Here is a 23,504-nt window from a genome sequence, read left to right as displayed (position 1 = left end):
TTTAGAATTTTTGTGAGTTATGACGCTTTTTCCACCTTTGGAATCTCCTTATTTGTTTCTTAAACTACTTAAAAAAATGCTTGTGTTAATCAAAATTTTGTTTTCTGGTCAAGTTATTTAAGTTGTAGTCTAGTACTGATCTTATTTAAATAATGTTATTTTTATATTGTCCATGAGATAAAATTTTTAATGTCAAAACAAAATAAGCATGGTTATTATTTTTAATTTTGGTAATGAATAAAATAAAAATAATAATAATTGAAATAGATTTTCATTTATCATAAAGTGAGTGTGAGAAATTATTTTATTAATTTCATAAATGAGTATTGATGTTATGCATTTGTTTGATCTCATTTATGTTGAAAAACACACTGATAAGGATTTTAAAATTATTAATTGAAGAGGGATATTATAGTAAACATGATAATTTTGGTTAATGTACGTAACCTCTTATTAATTTTTTTATAAAATTATGGAATCAATTTAAATATATCATGTTTGTAACTTTGAAAGAAAGTTGAATACTTGAGTGTCGTAATTGAACTCTAATAAAATGATGAGGTGTATGTTAACATGTTTAAATTATACAAGTTTTGTGATAAAATATTTTTAATTGCTATATATAGTTGTATATATTTTACATATGGTATTAAGTTAAAAATGTTTTTAAAATACTTTTGAATTGTGAACTAGTAGAAAATTTAGTTAAACTAACTATTGAGTTTGGAATTGTACAGAAGTAGAAATTTTGTGGTGCTTTTGAAATTAAAATGAGACTTATTTGCTATTTGTTGTTACTTTGTAAGTTGTCAATAGTTCTATTATCTTAGTTCTAACATAAGAATCTTTTAAGCTTAAAATATGAAATTTTTAGATTGGTGAACAATTTAAAACTCAAATATATAAATCTTTTTGTTTACTTGTGCCTATTGTAATAAACTGGTCCATTCATTCTCACATGAGAAAGTGAGAGTGCAAGTAGAACCTGAAGTGTCTATTTAGTCTATTGATATAAGTTAAACATGTATAACACATGTAACCTCCTAGACATTCTCATACAGTTAAAAGATCCTTGTGATTATATTATTTTTCTAAACGGGCAATATCAAGAGATTGAATAGATGATTGTTACGTATGATGAAAATATTGACGATTTGTAATATGGTAAATGAATTGGTACAAATTATTAATTAGATGTGAGATCGTGTTATATTTTTTAAAAAGTTTGAAATCTAATAAGTATTTTTAAAGATAAATAAATGAATACAAAGTTATTGCAAGAGGCTGTGATTTGAAAAAGGTATTGTCCTTACCAATGTCATAAAGATAGATTTATAATGATTATAGTGAGATTGTGACATTTTTATCTATTACTTCGCCAAAGAAAATAAATTTGATTTGTTAGTTAAACATTTTTATCTATGGTCTCAAACAAATTTCTGAGCAATGGTATTTAAAGGTTCACCAAAGACTATTACTTGGCTTCATGTATAATGCTGTTAATTTATACATATATCTCAAGGTCAGTGGGAGCAATTTATTTTTCTTGATTCTTTATACCAATGGAATTTTACTTACTAGTAATAATTTCAAATTAACACTTGATGTGAATATATTGTTGTTAATAAATTTTGATATAAAATATTTTGGTAAAGTATTTTAGGTGTTTGGCATTAAGATACCTAAAAATAGTTTAGAAGATTATTTGTCTCATCTTAAAGAGCATACCTAGATCACATTCTTACTAAATTTAATATGCAGAATTGAAAGCTTTACATTGCTTTTCTTAGTGATCAAGACTAATTAAGTAACATTCGGTATTCATAAAATGATTTTGAGAAAGAGTACATGAGAAATGTCTCGTATGCTACTGTTGTAAGAGTTTAATGAATATATGAAGTTTGAATTAAACTTGGTGCATATACAATTAGTTTATTTGACAATTATTATTTTAATTTAAGCCTTGATCATTGGGTTGGAACATATAAAGTGTTATGATAGTTATAGAGAATTAAAGATTATACGATTGTCTATAAAAGAATTAATCATGTTAATATTATTGGTTGTACTATGTCACTTTGGTAGTTGCTCAAATGATATAGTATCTATTATTGGTTATATTTTTATGTTTGCATGAGGTGTTGTTTCATGAAAAAGTTTCATAAAATCTCTTATAATTTTTCACTATGCAACATGTTTTAGAGCTCGACTTGAGTTATGTAATTAAAGAATTTTATTTCAGAGCTTGGAATTGTTAATTTTATTTACAAACCTATAAAGATGTATTATGATATATGATTTTAATTTTTCTCTATGAAGAATAATAAAAGCTCTGATAAATATATAAATTTAAAGTACTTCAGAATTAGAAAGTTGTTAAAGATGATATTCTTTATGAGCGCATTTTACAAAATACATACTAGTTGATCCTCTAAATAAAGGGCGTAGGCCAAATTTTAATTTGCCAAATATATTAGGCATACAAATACTTTACAGTTTTTTATGTGCTTGGATAAAGAAATTTTTTATCCATGAATAGCCTTGATTTAGAGGTATAAAGGCTTCTTTTGGAAGTGTAAAATAGAATAAAATTCCTTACAGGGTCTTGTCAAGACCATACAGAGGACTGAATGTGGAATTAACATGTATAATTTTTGGATCAATTATGTTGAAATTCCACACTACACTTTACCACATATAGGAATCCATGTTGGTGAGATATTAGTATTTGTAATTGTGGAAGGTGTTATGTTATTCAATAGCTTAATCACCGCTACAGTTAGATATTAATATTTCTTATTGAATGGAATTCTGTGTTGAGATGTTTCTATTATGAATCATGTTTATGTGGCTACTAAAGTTGTTTAACCCGAGAGTCATTTTATTAAATAAACTATTTTCTTAAAGTAGTAGTCAATGTTGCCTAAGTGGGATAATGTAAGAATTTATTCTTAATTAGGCTACCATTGACTATATTTTGTTTGGTTTGTGAAAAATGGGTTGAAAGTGATTCAGACAAATTGACTGGTACGAGCCTAAAATTATTATTGTGATCCATAAAGTTTTGGGCGATGGTCCATCTTGGTGTGTTTATTATTTTATATGTAAATATGTGATATAGAGGTGTAAGGCCTGTTTTAAGTTATTTGGGTTCCTTAATAGGAGGTCCCAGTAATTGTTTTGTTTAGGCCTAGTCCCCTCTCCTATCCTTATTAGGATTTACATATATCTATATATATGTAGATCAAAGGGTTGTCAGCTCCATTGAAAAAGAAAACATAAAGATGAGGAGCAGGAGGGGAAGAGCTGGTGCTAGTGGCGGAACCAGGAAATCAAGTTAGAGTGGGCATTATTAATTATAATTTTTTATTTAAAAAAGAAATTATGATCAACATTAAGATAATAATAATTTTATGAGCTAAATTTAAGCATAAAAAATTACAAATTCATTATTACTAGGAACAAATTAAAATTCTATAATAGTGTAGAATAGCTCATTGCGGGATGGTGATTAAGTTTGTAATTTTAGCACAAAAAATTATGGATCAAAATTCCTAATTTTAGAAAGTAAAAACACATCCTTTATAGTACAAATTATCATAAAATCTATTTAATTTTTATTTGTCAAAAAAATATTAAAGAGATGACATTACTTATAAATGATGTGTTTTGAATAAAAATTATTAAACAGTCTTACAATACCATATAACATTGCCTACGTGATACTCAAAGCATGGGAAATTACAAATCACACTAAGCAGTCTGTCAACTGCCTGAAAATAATGAGTTCATTATATCCAATCTATAAGATTTTTCGTTATACTATTAGTTTAAACTATTATATAAATAACACCATATAGTGCTTTTAAAGTATCAAATAACTACTTGTTGTGAACAATACAATAAATCCTTAGCCAAAAAATATGTTAAGAAAAAAAAAATACATTTTGCATATGACAACAACACACACACACACACAAATCAAAATTGAGGGGGGCCACGTGTCCCTAGGCCTGCCTTCCCTCCGCCACTGGCTGGTGCTAAGGTTTTTCAATTGTGAATACCATATTATTTCAAGGAAGTAAAACTTAAGACAATAACGGAATCAAACGGGTATGTATCTAAGTTTATATTTTAGTAGTTAATTATATTCATAGAGTTTTGATTTCTAGTATATAGATCCTATAATCTTACAGCACCATTATCCAAAAACATTACTCACTCCGTTCCAAAATAATGGTCCATTTTGGGGAATTTAATTTTTTTTGATAGTACAATTATTGCACTTTAAAGAAATTAATTTTTGAAAATTACCCTTTGATAGTACATTTTTTTGGAAATATCAATATCATAATTGTACTTTTTATGTTGTTAATGACTTTAAAAGAAGGGCAAAATAGGAAATTTATATTAATTTTGTACTTGATTTTTGAAAAGTGACTAATATTTAGGGACAATAAAAAATGAAATAAGGGACTAATATTTTGAGACGGAAGGAGTAACATTCATCTATTTTTACATCTAGCTTCATAATAAAAATATATATATATTTACAATCAACATTCTTTACAAATACAAAAGATAAAATTAAATTTTAAAGTGATTCTATACAAAACCTCAACTATAAAACGCTCACTTTGATCTTCCAAAAAATTTAAACTTCCAAATTAAGGCAAGCCACCAATAGCTTAGGAATCTAAAAAAAAAAAAATAATTTAAAAATCGGCAGTGCTAGAGGCCTTGAATTTGGCTCGAATTCTTTGTTGTTGTCGTTGTTTTTTTTTTGGGCTGTGTTAATTAGTTTCTTTTTTTTTTTTCTTTTTTTGTGGTTTTTTTTTAAGGGTGGTTATGTGTTGTGCCAAAAAATTAGACATCTTGCACCAACTCATCGTACAAAATTATATGAAATTAACAAAATTTAATCAACAGTTTAACTGATCAGTCAATTTTATCACTCAACAAGTCCAACCTAATTGACTGATCAGTTAGGTTGTTGGTTAAAATTTGCTAATTCAATATAATTTTGTACAATGAGTTGGTGCGGGATGTTTAATTTTTTGGCACATCCCTACACATAACCACCTTTAAAAAGAAAAAAAAAAAAAAAAAAAAAACCAAATCAACACAGCCTAACAAACAGAAGAAGAAGAAGAAGAAAAAAAAAAAAAAAAACTCAACCTATATGGTTTGATAAGGTGAGTGAGTTGGATTGGACTGGTTGTCCAACCCAACTCACTCACCTTATCAAACCATACAGGCTGAGTTAGTACGTGATGTCTAGTTTTTTAGCACACTTCTACACATAACCACTTTTGCAAAAAGAAAAGAAAAGAAAAGAGAAGGAAAAAAAAAATTGGAATTCGAGGCAAATTCGAGGCCATAAGCATTATTGTTTAAAAATATTAAGCTAGAGCCCAATAAGTATACCAATTTCATGGGGTTATAAAACTTGTTCCTTTGTCAATAATAAGGATAATATGGCATCGTTTGCCAATTATACATTTTAGTTAAAATGTCAAAAAGTTATTATAAGTTGTCACATCACTCTCTTTACTTTTCTGCATATTTTTTCATAAGAAGCAAAAAAGTTACTAAAATAGCATGTTCCTAAATGAAGCCTTGATTGAACTGAAATTAATACATAGTGAAAAATTTCATAAACCATTATCAAGATTTTTCAAAAAATATAATAATGAGAAAAAATACGTTTGAACAAGAAAATCAAAGCAAAAATATTAAATTTTCAACACACTACATAGCCTTAGGGTCACTTACCTCGCGACTTAGATGGTGACAATACCATTATCCAAAATATATCTATAAGAACATAACTCATCTTATCAAAGTATTTCAATTCTTATTTTAATATTTCGGTCTCCATGACTCTTTATGTATAACGACCCTTATGATTCTTAAAACATTTCGATTCCAGGACCACAAAACATTTTGACCTTAGTGGCCCCATAGTATGATCAACGAAAAGAAGTATTTTCGTATAATGTTTCATTGTCGTTCCATCATCATCATAATCATAAAATTTGAAAAACTCAACTTAAATAAATTTTCATAGAAAAATTGATGCTTCATTATACAAATGAAATATTTTATTTAAACCCGATTTTGACCTCATTAAATTTATAGATTTTTCCATACATACTAATATCATGATCACACATGTAATTTAATTCATTCTCAAACTTTGTATTTCAAATAGAGGTAATGTTTTCCATGGTAAGATATATTCACCTTCAAAATAGCAAAAAAATATCATTCCCAAGAGATGCAGAGACGCCTTCTTCCAATCCTAACAATTAGTAAATAAGATCTAAAATGAGGGAAATACTTTCAATGAAAATTATAACATCCATCAAATTAATATTTTTTATACATGCAAAAACATCCATAAAAACTACGAGCATGTTTGTTACGATGGAATGAAATGAAATAGGAATGAAATAAGAGTGAGAATGAATTACAAGGTTAAATGGAATGGAATGTCTATTCTCATTCCATTGTTTGGTTGCCAACATGGAATGATATAGAAATATGGTAATAATTCTCATTCTTATATTTGGTTATGCCTATTATCTCATGGAATGGAATAAGTTTTTATTATTTATTTATTTTAACAAGCTAGTAACAAATAAATTAAAAATTTGTATAAATCATGATAATGTTGATAGTTGTGGAAGCGATGGTGTGAGTCGCAATAGTGGTGGTGGTGGTGGTGGTGGTGGCAGCGACATGAATGGTGGTGATAGCAATGATAGTATAATGGTGGTAGTAGGTTGTTGTGGTCTTAGTGGTGGTGGTATTATGGCTGCGATGGTGGTGTCAGTAGCGGTGGCCTATGATAGTAGAGTGGTGGTTCTCTGATGGCGATGGTGGTGGTGTGATGTTTATGAAGGTGGTAGTAGTAGTGGTAAGGTAGTTGTCACGACCCAAACCCGCCTCTATGGGTTTAGCATTGTAACCGGCCAGTAATCCGTGATTACCAAAGGCCTGCTTAACAGTAAAACAGTAATACAGAGTACAGGGGCATGGCGGAAGCTAAATCAGTAAATAAATAATGTCCAATGAGCTGTGACAGTCTGTATGCAAAAAGACTTTTCATTCATATGCACATTCATAACGAAACAGTCTATACATATGTACAATCATTCAGAACAGGGACCTAATCCCTATTATAACAGTACAGTAAAGTGCTACAGTTTATACAGTATTACAAAACAGACACAGAGACAGATGGGGGGGAAAATTAAAACACCCCAAAGCCATAGCTTGAACGAACTCGGAACCTCGCAGTGAGGCACATAGGTTGGCTTGAAGAAACAGTGCTAGCCTGACGCCCCTAGCTGCGGTCCGATGCCTGAACACCTATATATATATATATATAAGAGCAGTGAGCTAAAGCCCAGTGAATAACACAATGCGTAAAGAGGTTAAGAATGAATGTCCTTTCAGTATTGAAACAGTCAATTGATTCAGTATATCAGTCATAGCAGTCATATGTGGTACATCCATTATCAGAACAGTACAGTAAACAGTAGGTTTTGAAAGACCGAGCAGTTAATGATGGCCATCATAACAGTAAACAGAAGTTCCAAGATAGGAACTGACAGAGATCTCTGTAACAGTAGTAGTAACAGTAACAGTAGTTGCTATGGATGACACAATACAGTTCAGAATAGAGGACATACATTCATTCAGTTAACAGTATCAATTCAGAAACAGTACAGTTTAACCATTCAGAAGATATTCATATTTGAACATATCTTTACACAGTTGTTACTCACAGAGTTTTGGGCTACAGTTAAGCTAGAGCGCGTCTCCGGATGCCAACCTTACACAGTTACAAAGTGAACACACACTAAGCTATACAGTTGGGAAAATAGTAACTTAATCCCTAATTTGCCTCGGTGTGGTTCTACATCACTATCCTCATTAAGATGCTTTATACTAGGCCTAAGAATGTCTAGGATGAAATGAGAATGCAAAGATGCACTTTAAAAGCATTTTCAGAATTTTCAGAAAACAGGGGTCACGCTCGAGCGTAGGTTACTTCGCTCGAGCGGACATGCAGACAAAGGTTTCTGCTCGAGCGTATAATTATCTGCTCGAGCGTACTGTAAAACAGTCAAAAGTGTTGGATATGTGAAAATCATGCTCGATTGGGCGTTCGACACCCGCTCAAGCGTAAGACACAAGGTCCCACTCGAGCGTCAATTCTTCCGCTCGAGCGGACTTCAAAACAGCGCAAAGTGCTGGGAGCACGAATTTCACGCTCGAGCGCCAGTCACCCTGCTCGAGCGTGAGTTCAAAATCTGGAATTCCTAGATTTGAACCTTAAGCTCAAATTCAACTTCAAATGAATCAAATTCAATTCTTTTGGGCCCATTTCCTGGAAAACACTTGTAAATACATAGTATGACATGATTTAAAGCTCAATTTGTAAAATCAAGACCCAAAGGTGAGAGAATTAAATCCAATTTCAAACAACATTTCACGAACAATATGAACATGGAACATGCATGAATTTAAACAACTTTCAAGCTTCAAATAATTGCTCTAATGAGCCAATTGTTTTAAAAACAAGATGAATTCATGGTCCATTGTAAAAATATGAACATACATGAGTAATTCCATGAACAAACACCTCAAAACTCATGAATGGCAACATGCATGCATAGAATGAGCTTCAATTTAACATTATAAGCCATATCTTGGCTCTAATCTTCAACAACCCTCTAAATCATGCTAGAGTAACTCAAATTAAACACAAGAAGGTAAAAGCTCTACCTTATGTCCTCAATTTCAAGTTGAGAAGCTCAAACTTGCTATCAATCTCCAATTCATCCACAATTCAAGCCAATCTCCTAGTTGATTCCATAATTCTCCTATTTCTTTCACTCTAGCCGGTTCTTACTTCTCAAAATGGCTGATGAAAATGTTTTGGTCAAGTGTGTATGAAGCTCAAAGTGTTTAGTTAGTGGGCCACTAGGCATGGCAAAGTGTTAATTAGTCCAACCCATGCAATTTAGCTTATTTAATCTAATTTAACCATACCAAATCAATTTTCAATAAATTTTACCATAAAATCACATAAATTCTAATGATCATAAAACATCAATCGATTTCAGATTCGGCCGCTGATAAGGCCTTCAATTCGCAATTTAAAACATAAAACATGGACAGATAAGTTTAATAGTCAACAGATAGATATGCATTTAAACTAGCGCATTCAATCAGTCAGTTCAGTACTTCAATCAATTCAATTACTAATCATGTTCAGTCTCAGTTTAGCAGTAATCAGTAGCGTTATCAGTGATCAGTGGTAAGGGTTATTACAGTAGTGGTTGTGGCGGCTGATGCAGTAGTAGTAATAATGGAAGCGGTGGTCGTATGGTGGTGTGGTGGTTGAGGTGGTGACGGTGGGGACAGTGGTAATGGTGTTGTAATCGTAATAGGGTAACAGTGATAGTGGCAGTGGTAGGAGCTAAATAATAATATATTTTTTTAGTGTCAATAACAAAAAAATAATAATTAGTGTGTTTAGTTTCATTTTTTCTGAATTTAGTTTTACGAAAACCCAGTTTTTTATTTTTTCGTGTTTTTTTGTTTTTAGTGAATATTTTTAAAATTTTAAGTAATTTTTTTTACTTTTTTAGATGCACCTTACTTAGATGTATATAAAACAGTAAAATATTTGTGAACAAATATTTTAAAAAATTAATAAATACACAAAAATATGAAAATGTATTGAATTTTCGTATTTTTTGGTATTTAGTGTATTTTTTAAAGATTTTTTTTCACAAATATTATATTTTTTAAGTGTATTTGTGTTAGGTGTGTCTAAAAATTTTTAAAAAATGCTTAAAATATTAAAAAAATTCATTGAAAACATTAAAATACGAAAAATAAAAAAGTAGAAGTTTTTGAAAACTGGAATCAAACAAGCTGATTATAATTTTTTTTTTAATTAATTTCATGACGGAATGGAATGGTCATTTCTTAAGTTGAAAGAATGAATAGGCATTTTCACATTTCATTGGAATAGTCATTCTAATGGAATAACTATTCTCACTTAGATAAGGCTTACTGACATCCCTTAAATAAGTTTATCTTTTTATTTTTTTTTGGGTCACATCAATCAACATATTCTCTCTACTTTTCTACCCATCTTTTTATAAAAATTCAAAAAGTACACTTATTTAAAACATTCCAAACAATTGCAAAGTTGTAATGGGCATTCCATTGCACCCCATTCCATCTAGGAATGGCAACGGGCCGGGGCGGGGTCAGGGATCACACTCCCCGTCCTCAATCCCCGATGGTAGAAATTTCCCCGTCCCCGATCCCCAATGGGGAGCCTATCACCGCCCCCGCTCCGGCCCCTTAACGGGGGTCGGGTTTCCCCGACCCTGAAAATTCCCTGGCCAAAATTAAAAAAAAAAAAAAACAACAACAACAATAACAACAACATCATCTATATTTAATAACAAATCAAATATGTAAAACAGATTAAAAAAACAGATCAAGTTTAATGATCAGATCAACAACAACAACATCTATTTTTTCAATCTGTCGAACCAATAATCATATCAGATCAGTTCAAGAAACAACATCTATTTTTTTTTTTTTCATCATCATCATCATCAACAACAATCAACTTAAAAACAAAAAAAAAAAAAGATCTGAAATTGTTATGTCCTTGCATACACGGATCAGATCAGAGAGAGAGAGATGAGGTAGGAATGTGGGGATGGTGGATCTGGATCTGGATCTGGATCTGGATCTTGCACACACGGAACAGATCATATTAGATTAGATCTCACGGCCGGTGGTGGTGGTGGTGGTGGATCTGGATCTTGCGGTTGAGCTCCGGCGGCTGAGCGTGTTCGAAGTAGAGATGAGGTCGCAGAAGAGAAGAGGATGTTGCGGCTACGGAGGGGAGTGGTGGTCGAATACGAGAGTGGTGGTCGGCGACGGTGAGAACAAAGATAAAGGGCATAAAGAGAGAGAGAGAGAGAGAGCTTACTAAGAGAGACTTGAGTGTGATGGTTCATTTATATATATATATATATATATATGGGGTATTATAGTAATTTCACTTCGGGAACGGGGACAAACGGGGACGGACCGGGGCTGGGACACTTACCCCCGACCCCGGCCCGAAACTGATTGGGGATTAATTTTTGAATACCATCTCCCCCTGTTGGGATATTTTTTGGGAAAAAACTGCTCAAATTGGGGTCGAGGGGTCGGGTTCTATCGGACCGGGTTTAAATTGTCATCCCTAATTCCATCGTACCAAATGTGCTCTAAGGATTTGTTAGGCATTAACTAAATAAGTGCACTTATTTAGGTCACATCACTTCCATATTTTTCTGGACATTTTTTCATAAAAATTCAAACAGTATACTTATTTAGATTATTCCAAATAACTCTTAAGACCTCATTTGACAACACAATTTTTTAACTTAAAAATTAAAAAATTACTGAAAAAATTAAAAAGTCTACTATTTTATCCTATAATCCTGTCTATAAAAATCAAATCCCGTGATGTCTACAATAGGTTAGGTAAAATGACCTTTGTACCCCCCTCAATTATGTCAAAAATCTACAATTGATGGATTGATTTAAGTAGAGTTCAGCTGCCGCACTTCAGTAGACTTGTTACATCAAACAAGATGAATAAAGAGAGGGAAAGACTTCATTTAACCAAGGCAACGCAACAGCAATAGAGAAACTCCTTATTTATTTATTTTTATTTTTATTTTTTTTATGTCAAAAGTAATAGAGAGGAATACAAAAATAATAATTGAAGTGAACAAATTACTTTTTTTTTTGGGGACTCTTTTGGTTTTTGAATTGAAAATTTGAGTGTAGAGTTATATTTTAAAAAATAAATTTTCAAATGATTTTTCAGGAGAAAACTTGTTTGGTTATAGGTTTTCTCAAGAGTTTTAAAAAAAGTTTTGAATTATATTTTCCAATAATTTTTTTTAAATATTTACAAATTTTCTCAATTTTATTCAAGAGTTGGGTACATATTTTTTTGGCCAATACAAAAATCATAACAAATTTTGGCAAAAATATGAATTTTTTTTTTGAGTAAAATTAAATAAAACGATTTTTCTTCATAAATAGTAGACCAAAAAAATATTTCCTGCAAAAAACAAGATTCCACAAAAGTAGAAAAAATATAATTTGAAAGAACAAAATTAAAAATAGAGAGTTTTTTTTACTTATTATTTTTTTTTGTTGAGAAAATAGAGTATTGCAGAGAGTTTGGTTATGAGTTTTAAAAAGAGTTTTGGAATGGAGTTTTGAAATGTTTATTTTGAATGAAATTTTGAAAAAAAAAAATAGTTATAAATTAAAAAAAAATAAAAAAAAATTATTACATTCCAAAAATTACAACCTGAATAAAATTGTAACACATAACTGATGAGAATTTTTTGAAAATAAAAAAATGGTAAAGTCCAATCTTTATGATTTCTCAACAACCCCATTTTACGAAGACCCACTTGATGCATCCCATTTCACTGTCTACCGCGTCCATCCATTCACCTCCAATCGATTGACCTTCAATTTACCTATTTTTTGATTTTATAAATTGTTTTATTTCACGTTTTTATAAAATAAAAATAATTAAAAGATTATTCCCAATCATACTAGCCTTTTTTTTATTTTATATTTTAATTAAAAATTCAAAAACTATTAAAAAAATGAGACCTAAATACAAGTATGAAACTCCATAACTAAAACTAAATCACCATAAATCTAGAAATCACCATTTCAAACTCTAAAAATATAAAACATTAAATTAAACCTTTTAGAGAGATGTTCTTACCAATTAAAGGGGTACTAGCCTGGAATAAAGTAATATATTATTTATTAAAAATACAATAATTATACTTAATTTTTTTATATTTTGTCTCTCGTAAATAAAATTTTACATATAAGTTTAAGAGTTTTGTTTCAAATGTTTCTTTACTATAACATATAATATAGATATATTAAAATTGTTGTATTGACAATTAATAATTAAAATTATGCTTTGTTATAAAAAAAAATGACATAATTCTAATATTTCAATATTTTAGAATAAAAATATATGAATTTTAAAAAATTGTCATATTAATTTTTGAAAGAAAAATAATTAAATACATTTTAAAAACTTAAATGAGCAAGAAAGAATCATCGTAACATGTAAAACCGCTAAAATCACAGTTAAACCAACAAATCATTCAAACAAAAAATGATTTAGCTTAGCCTCTGTTTGGGAAGGTGGATTTTTAGTCTATTTTAGTCACAAAAAAATAAAATAGGTTTTTTAGCCTAATAAGACAAAACATCACATCCAACACATAATCATTACATTCTTTCTCTCACAAAAAGTCAAAAAAGTCAAAAAGTCATTCTCAAATGAGGCTTTTTAGCCCCAGGCGAAAATAATCAAAAAGTTAAAAAACCAAACCACTTCCCAAACCAACCCTTAATCAGTTAAGTCAAAAGACCAACCAGCTTACACAAAAATTAATTAATTAAAACTTTTAAATTTTATTTTATTAAAATTTAAATTGTTACTAAATATGAAAAGCAATCTATTAATTTAAATTTAAAATTATAATAATTTATCCCATAATTTATAAGTTTTAAATACAAATTTAAAATTATTATAATTATCTCATAATTTATATATTAAGGAGCAGTAAGAGTGACACTAAGATTATCAATATATCTATATATTTTACAAAAGAATATTCTTATGGAGAGATATTATGAGAGTTTCAAAATCTAATACAAAATTATTTTTAAAATAAAAAACTATACGTGGGATTGTAAAATAAAAATTAAATGGAAACTAATACAAAAGAATATTCTTATGGAGAGATATTATGAGAGTTTCAAAATCTAATACAAAATTATTTTTAAAATAAAAAACTATACATGGGATTGTAAAATAAAAATTAAATGGAAACTAACTAATTGGGATTTTCTTACTTGTTTAAAATTAAGAAAATCAAAAAAATTAGTATGAGATATTGATCATAAAACTTCTCACTAAAAATCTCTAGGAGTATAAGATTCACTTTATGTAAGTGAATTAATTCATTTTTTTCTTCTTTTCTCGATATGAGATTGTAAAATAAAAATTAAATGGAAGCTAGTCAATAGAAATTTTCTTAATTATTTAAAATTAAGAAAATTCAATAATTTATATAAACGGGAGCATAAGATTCACTTTATATAAGTGAAACAATTCACTTTTTTCCGATGTGATATTATAAAATAAAATTAAATAGAAACTAACCAACGGAAATTTTCTTAATTGTTTAAAATTAATAAAATTTATTAATAATTTTAGAATGAGGGTTTGGAATTCATAAAAATCTTCTATCTAAAAGCCCCCTTTTCCTATATAATATATAGATGAGTAAAATAACTCACTTTTTGCTTTTTTTTCCCGCAGTGGGATTGTGTAAAATAAAAATTAACAATTGTTTGAGCGAGAAGTTTATTTCAAATCAAGCAATCTCAACCGTTTAATCTTCAATTAGGTCAATCTTTAATTTATTTCGAATCAAACAACTAATATATTTTGATAAAATTGCTAAAATCGCAGTTAAACCAACGAATCAGTCAAATCAAAAAAGATTCACCCTATCGGTTAGGTCAAAGGACCAATCAACTTATACAATAATTAATCAATTAAAACTTTAAATTTTATTTTAATTTTAAAATTTAAACTGTCTTGAACTGAAACATACACAATTATAACGCCCTGAAATAATTCGACATGAACTATCCACATAACTATCACGTCAACCCACTTCCAAATAAGATATTAACCATATCCCTTTACATAATATCAAATGTTTTACAAAAATAATCTCACATGCGGTTATACGTTCATTGATAAACTAGTACATGAATCTATAGCATGTAAAATCATCAAATCAAAATGAATAAGGCCCTCAAGGGCTTACAAGTTCCAAGGCAATAGCCCGGCTATACAAAATGGTCTCTCGGACCCATACACATTAGCCCTTGGCTTTACAAAAAATTACACAAAAATATAAGAGCAAACACTCTTCACAATCACGTCCAGGCCATCAACTCGGCGGAATCACCGCATCGTTACCTGCACCAAATCCCATAGAGGTGAGCATAAAGCCCAGTAGAGAATTTTCACAAAGTATATATAGTTATGCTTTTTCCTCAACATAAAAATAAACGTAATTGCAATGCTATGACAAGGTTAAGAAATGAGGAAAATATTTATTTCAATGCACTATTTCAAAATGACCATGTTCTCAATATTATCTGGTAATCTCATCAATTTCAAACTTCCATTATTAATTCAATAGGGGCGGTAAATACGACACTGGTAATCCATAGGCTGGTGTCTGCAAGTAGACTCTGCAAGTACTACCAAATTGTCATTTTTACCGGTATTAACTGGAAGGCTCGACACCTATCTGCGCGGTTTTCTGGTCTTTCACCATGGACACTCAGGCCAACTTATCAAGGTCATCTACACCCCATATTTGGACTTACCAACGTATTTAGCCCTTTTATAATTCCACAGCTCTTTTACAATGAAACCTTTCTCAATGTAAACATTTAACACTCATGCCAAGATGTACAATAATGAATAAAGATTTAAATGAGCATATGATGCAATAGGTAATAACTCATAACAATTCCACATCTTTCCTTCTTTCAATGCCATCATCGCGAAATAAGCACATATTCACCTTATGTTATCAACACATAATCATAACTTCCCAACATACTCTTTTCTTAACATTATAGTCCTTTCAAAAATCCATATTAAATTTTCAAACATCAACTATCAAGACTTCAATTCTCATAATCCATGGAACTCATTACTTATCATCTCACAACATCACAAGTTCAAGTGTTAATAACAATACTAAAATAACATCTCATTCTCATACATCAATTACATAGCTATCTTGTTGAACATTTGATAAAACTCGCTCTTATTCATCCTCTTAATCATAAGCAAATAAAGAATTTCAAGGACATTTCCCATTTTACCAAAATCCCCAAATTTCTAGGGTTTTCATTAAAAACAAATCTCCATCATTTTTTTTTTCAAGAAAACTCCATCAAAATCATCTGTCATGTGTCAAATAGAGGAAAACTCTCAAGAAGTAGAAACTAGGTTTGAGATACAAAATCCATAGTCAAAATTCCTACATTTTGAATCAAAAATTAAAATTTAACACAAAACTTCAAGAATACTTTTAAATCAAAACCATATAGCAAAACTTGTATATATAACTCAAGAAATCCCTACCTCAAAGATAAATGAAGACGGATATGAAACCCTAGCCCCAAGGATGATCCTTCAACTTCCACTACACCAAGAAGAGCCCCCCCTCCAAGCTTGATCTTCAAGATTAGAGGATAAGGATGATGATCTAAACATAAGGGATTACAAGAATCAAAGTGTTTTTAATGTTTGGGAGATGATTTCTAGAGAGAAGGAGGAGAGAAATTAGGTTTTCGAGTGAGAAAAATAAGCCCCAAATGATATACACTTCGGCTAAAAAGGGAATTAAAAAACAGAGATCTGAATTGCCCGTCTACTGCACGTGCGGCGCCCCCTCCCCGCACGTGCGGAGCGCCCCTCTCGCACGTGCGGCCTTCATCCCCGCACGTGCGGGGCTCCTCTCCCGTACCTCTCTCTGCTCGTGCTTATTAGATAGAATGCACTCCACTAAGCTTTCCCTCTTCCTGTACGTGCGGCTTGGCCTCCCGCACGTACGGCCCTCTTTCTGCACGTGCGGCCTAGGGCCTCGCACATGCGGCCCTAGCCCAGCAACCCAGAAAATTTCTACTTCGCTTCGGGGCACTCTGGACTTGACCTTACGCTCCCCGGAAATGAAGAAACCTCAGCACCGAATAAAACAAGAACAAGGATTTAGTTCGGGAACAACTTCTGAACGTCTCGAGCTCAATGAGAGCGAGAAGGGAACGCAAATAAAAAAAAAAAAACGTAAAAGAAAGGGGAAACAAGACTCAGTCATCATAACAATACTGCAATATTAAATGGTAACATAAGATTTATATAGTGAAACAACTCATTTTTTCTCCTTTTTCTGATGTGGGATTGTAAAATAAAAGTTAACAGTTGTTTGGATTGGAGCAATCTTAATCGTTCAATTTTTAATAAGGCCAATTTTAGTTTATTTCAAATTAAACAAATCTAGGCAATATATTTGGATAAAACAGTTAAAACCGCGGTTAAATTAGTGAATTAGACAAGCTGAAAATGATACAACCTAATCGGTTAAGTCAAAAGACCAACCAATTTACAACAAAATTAATTAATTAAAATTTTTAAATTTTATTTTAAAATTTAAACCATCTTGAACCGAAGCATGCACAATACTACTATATTAAATGGAAGTATAAGATTCACTTTATATAGTAAGTGAAACAATTCACTTTTTCTTTCTTTTATCGATGTGAGATTGTAATTATTTTAATTATGCGAGTTTCAAAATCTCATACAAAATTATTTTAAAAATCAAAACCTCTATGTGAGATTGTAAAATAAAAATTAAATGGAAGCTAGCCAATGGAGATTTTCTTAATTTTAAAAATCTCATTTTGTTTATATAAATGAGAGTATAAGATTTACTTTATGTAAGTAAAACAATTCAATTTTTTTCTTCTTTTCCCGGTGTGAGATTGTAAAATAAAAGTTAAATGAAAACTAGCCAATGGGGATTTTTTAAATTGTTTAAAATTAAAAAAATTCAATAATTTATATAAATGGCAGCATAAGATTCACTTTATGTAAACGAAACAATTCACTTTTTTCTCTTTTTCCTGATGTAGGATTGTAAAATAAAAGATAAATTGAAACTAGTCAATGAGAATTTTTTTAATTGTTTAAAATTAAGAAAATTCAATAATTTTGGAATGAGGGTTTGAAACTTTTAGAAGGCTTTTTTTTTCTCAAAACCCCTTTTATAAGATTAAATCTAAATAAGTAAAGTAACTCACTTTTTATTTCTTTTCTTGATATGAGATTGTAAAATAAAAATTAACAATTTTTTGTGCAAGAAGTTTATCTCTAATAAAGCAATCTCAGTTCTTCGGTTTATTTCAAATCAAATAAATCTAACCAATATATTTTGATAAAATCGCTAAAATCACGGTTAAATTAGCAAATCATTCAAATCAAAAGCAATTTAGCTTAATCAATTAGGTCAAAAGACTAACCAGTGTATACAAAAATTAATTAATTAAAATTTTTAAATTTTATTTTATTCAAATTTAAACTGTCACTAAATATGGAAAACATTCTATTAATTTACATTTAAAATTAACACATAAATTTAAAATTATAATAATCTATCCCATGATTTATAAGTTTTATATACAAATTTAAAATTATCATAATTATCTCATAATTTTTGTATTAAGGAGCAGCAAGAGTGGCGTTTACAAAAGAATACTTTAAATGAGAGATATTATGAGAGTTTCAAAACCTCATACTAAATTATTTTTAAAATCAAAACATCTATGTGGGATTTTAAAATAAAAGTTAAATGAAATCTAGCCAATGAGAATTTTCTTAATTGTTTAAAATTAAGAAAATCAAAAAAATTTGTATGAGATATGGATCATATAGCGACCCCGGTCTTCTCCCATTTGATTATTGTATCCGGACTTAGGTTCCGTAGATTCTGTCATTGTATTGTTGTTGTTGTTGTTCCTTATTTGCTCATTTGGACCTATAGGATGTGTTGGGCAGGTTTGTTTCAGGTTGGTTGGGTTTAGAAACCAAGTGTTGCTGTCCAGAATTTTGGGTCTTCGCTCGAGCGAGGAGTTTGTCGCTCGAGCGAGCTGTTATTTTTGGTTATTCGCTTGAGCCGGGGTTTGGTAGCTCGAGCGAGAGGTTGCGTCTGATTTGGACCTGTAACTGTGCATTCTTGGCTCGAGTGAGCTTTTCTTCGCTCGAGCGAGTTAGTTCGTTCTTCGCTCGAGCAATAGTTCCTTCGCTCGAGCGTGAGTCTGGTTACAGACCTGAGGGTTTGAGTTCTTCGCTCGATCGAGTTTTCTTTCGCTCGAGCGAGCTTTTGGGTTGTTGGCTCGAGCAAGGTTTTCTTGGCTCGAGCGTATCTTTTCTGTGTCTGGTCGCTCGAGCGACCAAGTCTTCGCTCGAGCGAGCCTGTCAGGTTTAAATAGGCAGCAGCGTGTTTCAGATCTGTTTTTCATACACTTTCATATTCCAAAACCCTAGTTACGAGTTTTCTCTCCCTATACATACCTTCTCTCTTAGATTTGATCCACTTAGGGTGTGTTTCTACCATAGATCCTTCATTAAAAAGATAGAGTGAGTCGAGGGCTTCCATCTAATCTGAACATTTGGCGATTTGGAGCACTTTGGTATTTGGGTATTCATCTCTGTCTTCTCCATTTGGGTTGTTCTCTTCGAGGTAGGGATTTCCTACTCCATTTTATAGGTTTTGTTCTAAGCCTTGGTCTTTGGATATGTTGGGGATACTTTGGTAAATTTTGGGAAAAACCCTAGTTGTATTATTAAATTAATTTGTATAATTAATTCATGGAACTGGGAAAAGATGGTTAAATTCATGGAATTGGGGAATTCATTGATTAAATGGCGTAGTTGGATAATTTGAATCATTTATCTATTGAATTGTTGACAATAGTTATTTTCAGTTTAGAAATAACTGTTTTGGGCTATCGGTGGAGGATAGTCGTGATTGTTGTAGACATTGCATGTGGATTAGGAATAACTGAAACTAATCACAATTGGTTGAGTCATTAATTTTGACTATTGCATTGATACAGAAAATACGTGTATTGATTGAGCATTGCATTTGCATACATTGTTTTGTGTGGGAGGAGATAGGGGATGTACTCCACGGTTTAGGGGAAGATAGGGGATGGACCTCTAAACCGGATTTTGTTTGGGAGGAGATAGGGGATGGACTCCATTAGCATCGCTTTTATGTGTGCTTATCTATATTGAAGTGTTTTATTGATACAGCACTAAAATGTGTATCAATCTGGAAGTATGAAGTGTTTTGATTTGAGCTTGAGTCTCATATGTTTGTTGATATTCGAAGGACGTGAATATGATATATGTAATTCACTGTTGTAAGTTTGGCCAGGTTCTGAGCCATGTTGATAAAATTGGAAAGTAAAACATGTGTTAGACAATAGTGTCATGAGACTGTAAAATGAAGTAATTGATTATCTTGGTTAACCATCTGTTGAATGCTATTGCTTTATTCATTGCTTATATGTGGTTTAGTATATTTCTATTGGGCTGTGGCTCACCCTATATGGGAACATCATTTTCAGGTTCAGGTGATAAAATACCTCCAAGGACTTAGCTTGGGAGGGTTTGGCTTCTGGATTATGAAGAAGACTATCTTAGTTAATTGTCTTTATTTATTAGTACATGTAAACATTCAAGCCTAGGGCTTTTCTTGTATTGAGTTAGAACTCATATTTTTGTATCCAAGTGTTGGCTTGGAAAGATGTAAGCCTGTAGGGCATTTAATTTGATGTTATCTGTAATGTTTTCGTTTAGTAATCCTCTGATGAATGAATTAATAAATTGTTTTCTTTGAATAATGCATGTCAATGAAATGTATATGATGGGTTTATTTTGAGGGCGTTACAGATCATAAGGCTTTTCACTAAAAATCTCATTTTACTTATATAAATGGGAATATAAGATTCACTTTATGTAAGTGAAACAATTCACTTTTTCTTTATTTTTTTGATGTGGGATTGTAAACTAAAAGATAAATGGAAGCTAGCCAATAGGAATTTTCTTAATTTTTTAAAATTAATAAAATTCAATAATTTTAGAATGAATGTTTGAAACTCCTAGAAGACTTCTCCCTAAAAATCCCATTTTTCTTATATAATATATAGATTTTGAATGATCTAAATAAGTATACTTTTTGACTTTTTACAAAAATATGTACAAAAAAAAAAGGTGATGTGACTCAAATAAGTGCAATTATCTAAATAAGTGCACTTATATAGTGTATGCCAAGAGGTTAAGAAAAATTTAGAATTGAAACTTCTTTTGTGTTATTTTCGAAAAAAGAGGAGTGTGTGGTCGAAGCTTTTCTCGATGAGATAAGTTGGCCGGTGGTGGTGGAGACAGGCAGTGATTATAACTTATTTTAATTAGAGAATCAATGCTAGACTGTTTGGCGTAGCTTCTGCTTATAGCTTTTTAGGCAAAAATAACTTAAATAAGCTTAGAAAAATTGATTATTTAGAAATTGGGGAAGGAGTGCTTTCGGCTTTTACTTTCTGATTATCAACTTTTAACTTACAATAAGTTGCACCAAACAATACCATAGTGGGTTGAGGTGGTGGTGTAAGGGTGGAGCAAAGTGGGGTGTTTGGCCAACAAAAAAGTATTGAAACAAACATAATTTCTTTTACAACAATGCTAGAGGGCCACAATTTTTGTGGCCATAATGGCTCAAAACTGTCAAAACGACGTCGTTTTGACATATTTTGCACCCAAAACGACGTCGTTTTGACAATTTTGAGCCATTGTAACCACAAAAATTGTGACCCTCAAACATTTTCCTTTCTTTTAATCGCTTTACGGACAATAGCAGTCAACCTACTTGTGAAAACTAACCTGCCGTATATATATTTCCTCTTCTATTCATTATTACAATTTGCAAGATCTGCAGATGTAGGTGAGCAAAAAGCTAAGATGTAGGTGAGCTATTCTTTGCCTAAACTATTGTTGTTTGATCTCATCCTTCCGTTTAAACAAACCACTATAAACTTTTACATCAAAACTTTGATTGATTAGTTATTGTTTCATTTCTCATTCTTTATGGGTTGATCATGTTCTGTTTCAATTTGATAAATATACTATGCAAAAGCTAATAGTTTTCATTTTTTTATTGTTAAGGTTTGGTAAGGCATTAAGCTATGCAAAGCTGAAGACAATTGATTTGGAAATTCTAGTGAATCTTGCTGGTGACAAGGAAAGATATTTAAACTCTCACATGGTGCTAAAATCTTGGGATCTTAGAGGTATCTCTTTTTATTTTGCGAACTTATTTATTTAAATTATGTGCTCTTTAAGTTTCTGTGAATATTTTTGTAGATCTTCTTGGCATCAAGACAGGATTAAAGCAAAGTGTTGCCTCCTTCATGATTTTTTCGTATTTCTGCAAAATTTTCTTTTCTGTACACCCTTCATTCAAAGTTGAATATCTCTATTTTACCAGGACTTCGGATTGAGTAAGATTGATGGTGTTGGAATTTTATCCTTCATATCTAGATGGGTTATTCCTGACATCGTTTGAGAGGTAAAAATCTACCTAAGTTCCTTTTCTTTTTCAAATCAAGCTCTTTGAATCATAAATTTAGGTATGAATTTAAAAAAAGAAAAAAGGAAAAAAAAAAAGAAGGGAAATAGTGAGAACATTGTTAATAAAAATATAATTTTTTTTTTTTCATTTCTCTTTTATTTTCAAATATCTATTGAAATCTATATCCAAATACAATGTTATTTCCTTGTTTCAAATTTGCATTAATTTGACGAAAGCTATGTTAGTATATGTTACATTGACGGTATGAATATGAGCGTAGTTGTGTGTCCTGGACCGAATAATAATATATACTTAATATTTTATTAAGAAATTTATTAGGAAATCTTATTAAGTATTTGTATCTGAATTAATATATAATATATTCTTGTATTTTAAGTCTAATTATTTGGACATTTGATTCACTCAATTCTAATTCTCATATTTAAGGTATTTTTTTGAGCAATTGTATACTCACAAATATTTTTTGAATCCTTAATAATTTAGTGATGTGAACATTTATATTTGATAGTATGAATGTTCACGTCACGGTAAATTCATACTGTTAACATTAATGCGCTTTACCCTATTATTGTTAGGGATATCTTAGTAAGGATGTCACCCATACACATATTGGAATATAAAAAAATAATTTAGACTAAATATAAATAGATAAAAAAAGAATTTATGAATAAATACCTCAATTTTATTCAATATTATTTAAATTTATTTTATGCATGGACCTAAAAAACACCTCTTGGATCTCCATTACAGGTTTGAAATATGGACAAATTTCTTATTATTTTTTTGGACAGTAGCTTTAGTGGTTCTGGACCTCCTTAAACTTATCTTAAGATATACAAGTACTAGTGTATGCCTTATTAATGATGAGATTAAAATATAATTAAAAATAAAATTATTAAATTAAAATGTAATTTATTAAATTCATTGCTAAAAATTTGAGGTCAAAATATAAATACAGATCTAGTTTTGGCTTTTAAATTAATTTTGTAAAATTATTCGGATAAAAGTGCACCCAATAAAATTAAAGTAAAAACTGTAAAAAGTAATTTATTGTAAGAATATGTCTTGTGGCCTTTGTCACTAAGGTGGGTAAAAAAG

At 30.6% G+C, this 23,504-nt stretch overlaps 1 protein-coding gene across 2 annotated transcripts in view; it reads left to right on the top strand.

Moving 5' to 3' along the window:
- Positions 1-21,687: 21,687 nt before the first annotated feature.
- LOC114296445 (disease resistance protein At4g27190-like) overlaps positions 21,688-23,504 on the top strand; it is a 66,733-nt gene continuing 64,916 nt past the window's right edge. Inside the window, exons 1-3 of one of the 2 annotated variants that reach the window (XM_082879377.1) lie at positions 21,688-21,781; positions 21,980-22,104; positions 22,302-22,382. The gene's annotated coding sequence lies outside the window, so the exon portion shown is untranslated. The remainder of the gene's footprint in view (positions 21,782-21,979; positions 22,105-22,301; positions 22,383-23,504) is intronic. The other variant, XM_082879378.1, reaches the window with a different exon arrangement.

This window comes from Camellia sinensis, chromosome 7, assembly GCF_055761805.1.
Source record: "Camellia sinensis isolate YWXY chromosome 7, ASM5576180v1, whole genome shotgun sequence".
Lineage (NCBI taxonomy): Eukaryota > Viridiplantae > Streptophyta > Magnoliopsida > Ericales > Theaceae > Camellia > Camellia sinensis.
Note: the sequence above shows the minus strand (reverse complement) of the source record. Positions and strands in the feature narration are given on the sequence as shown.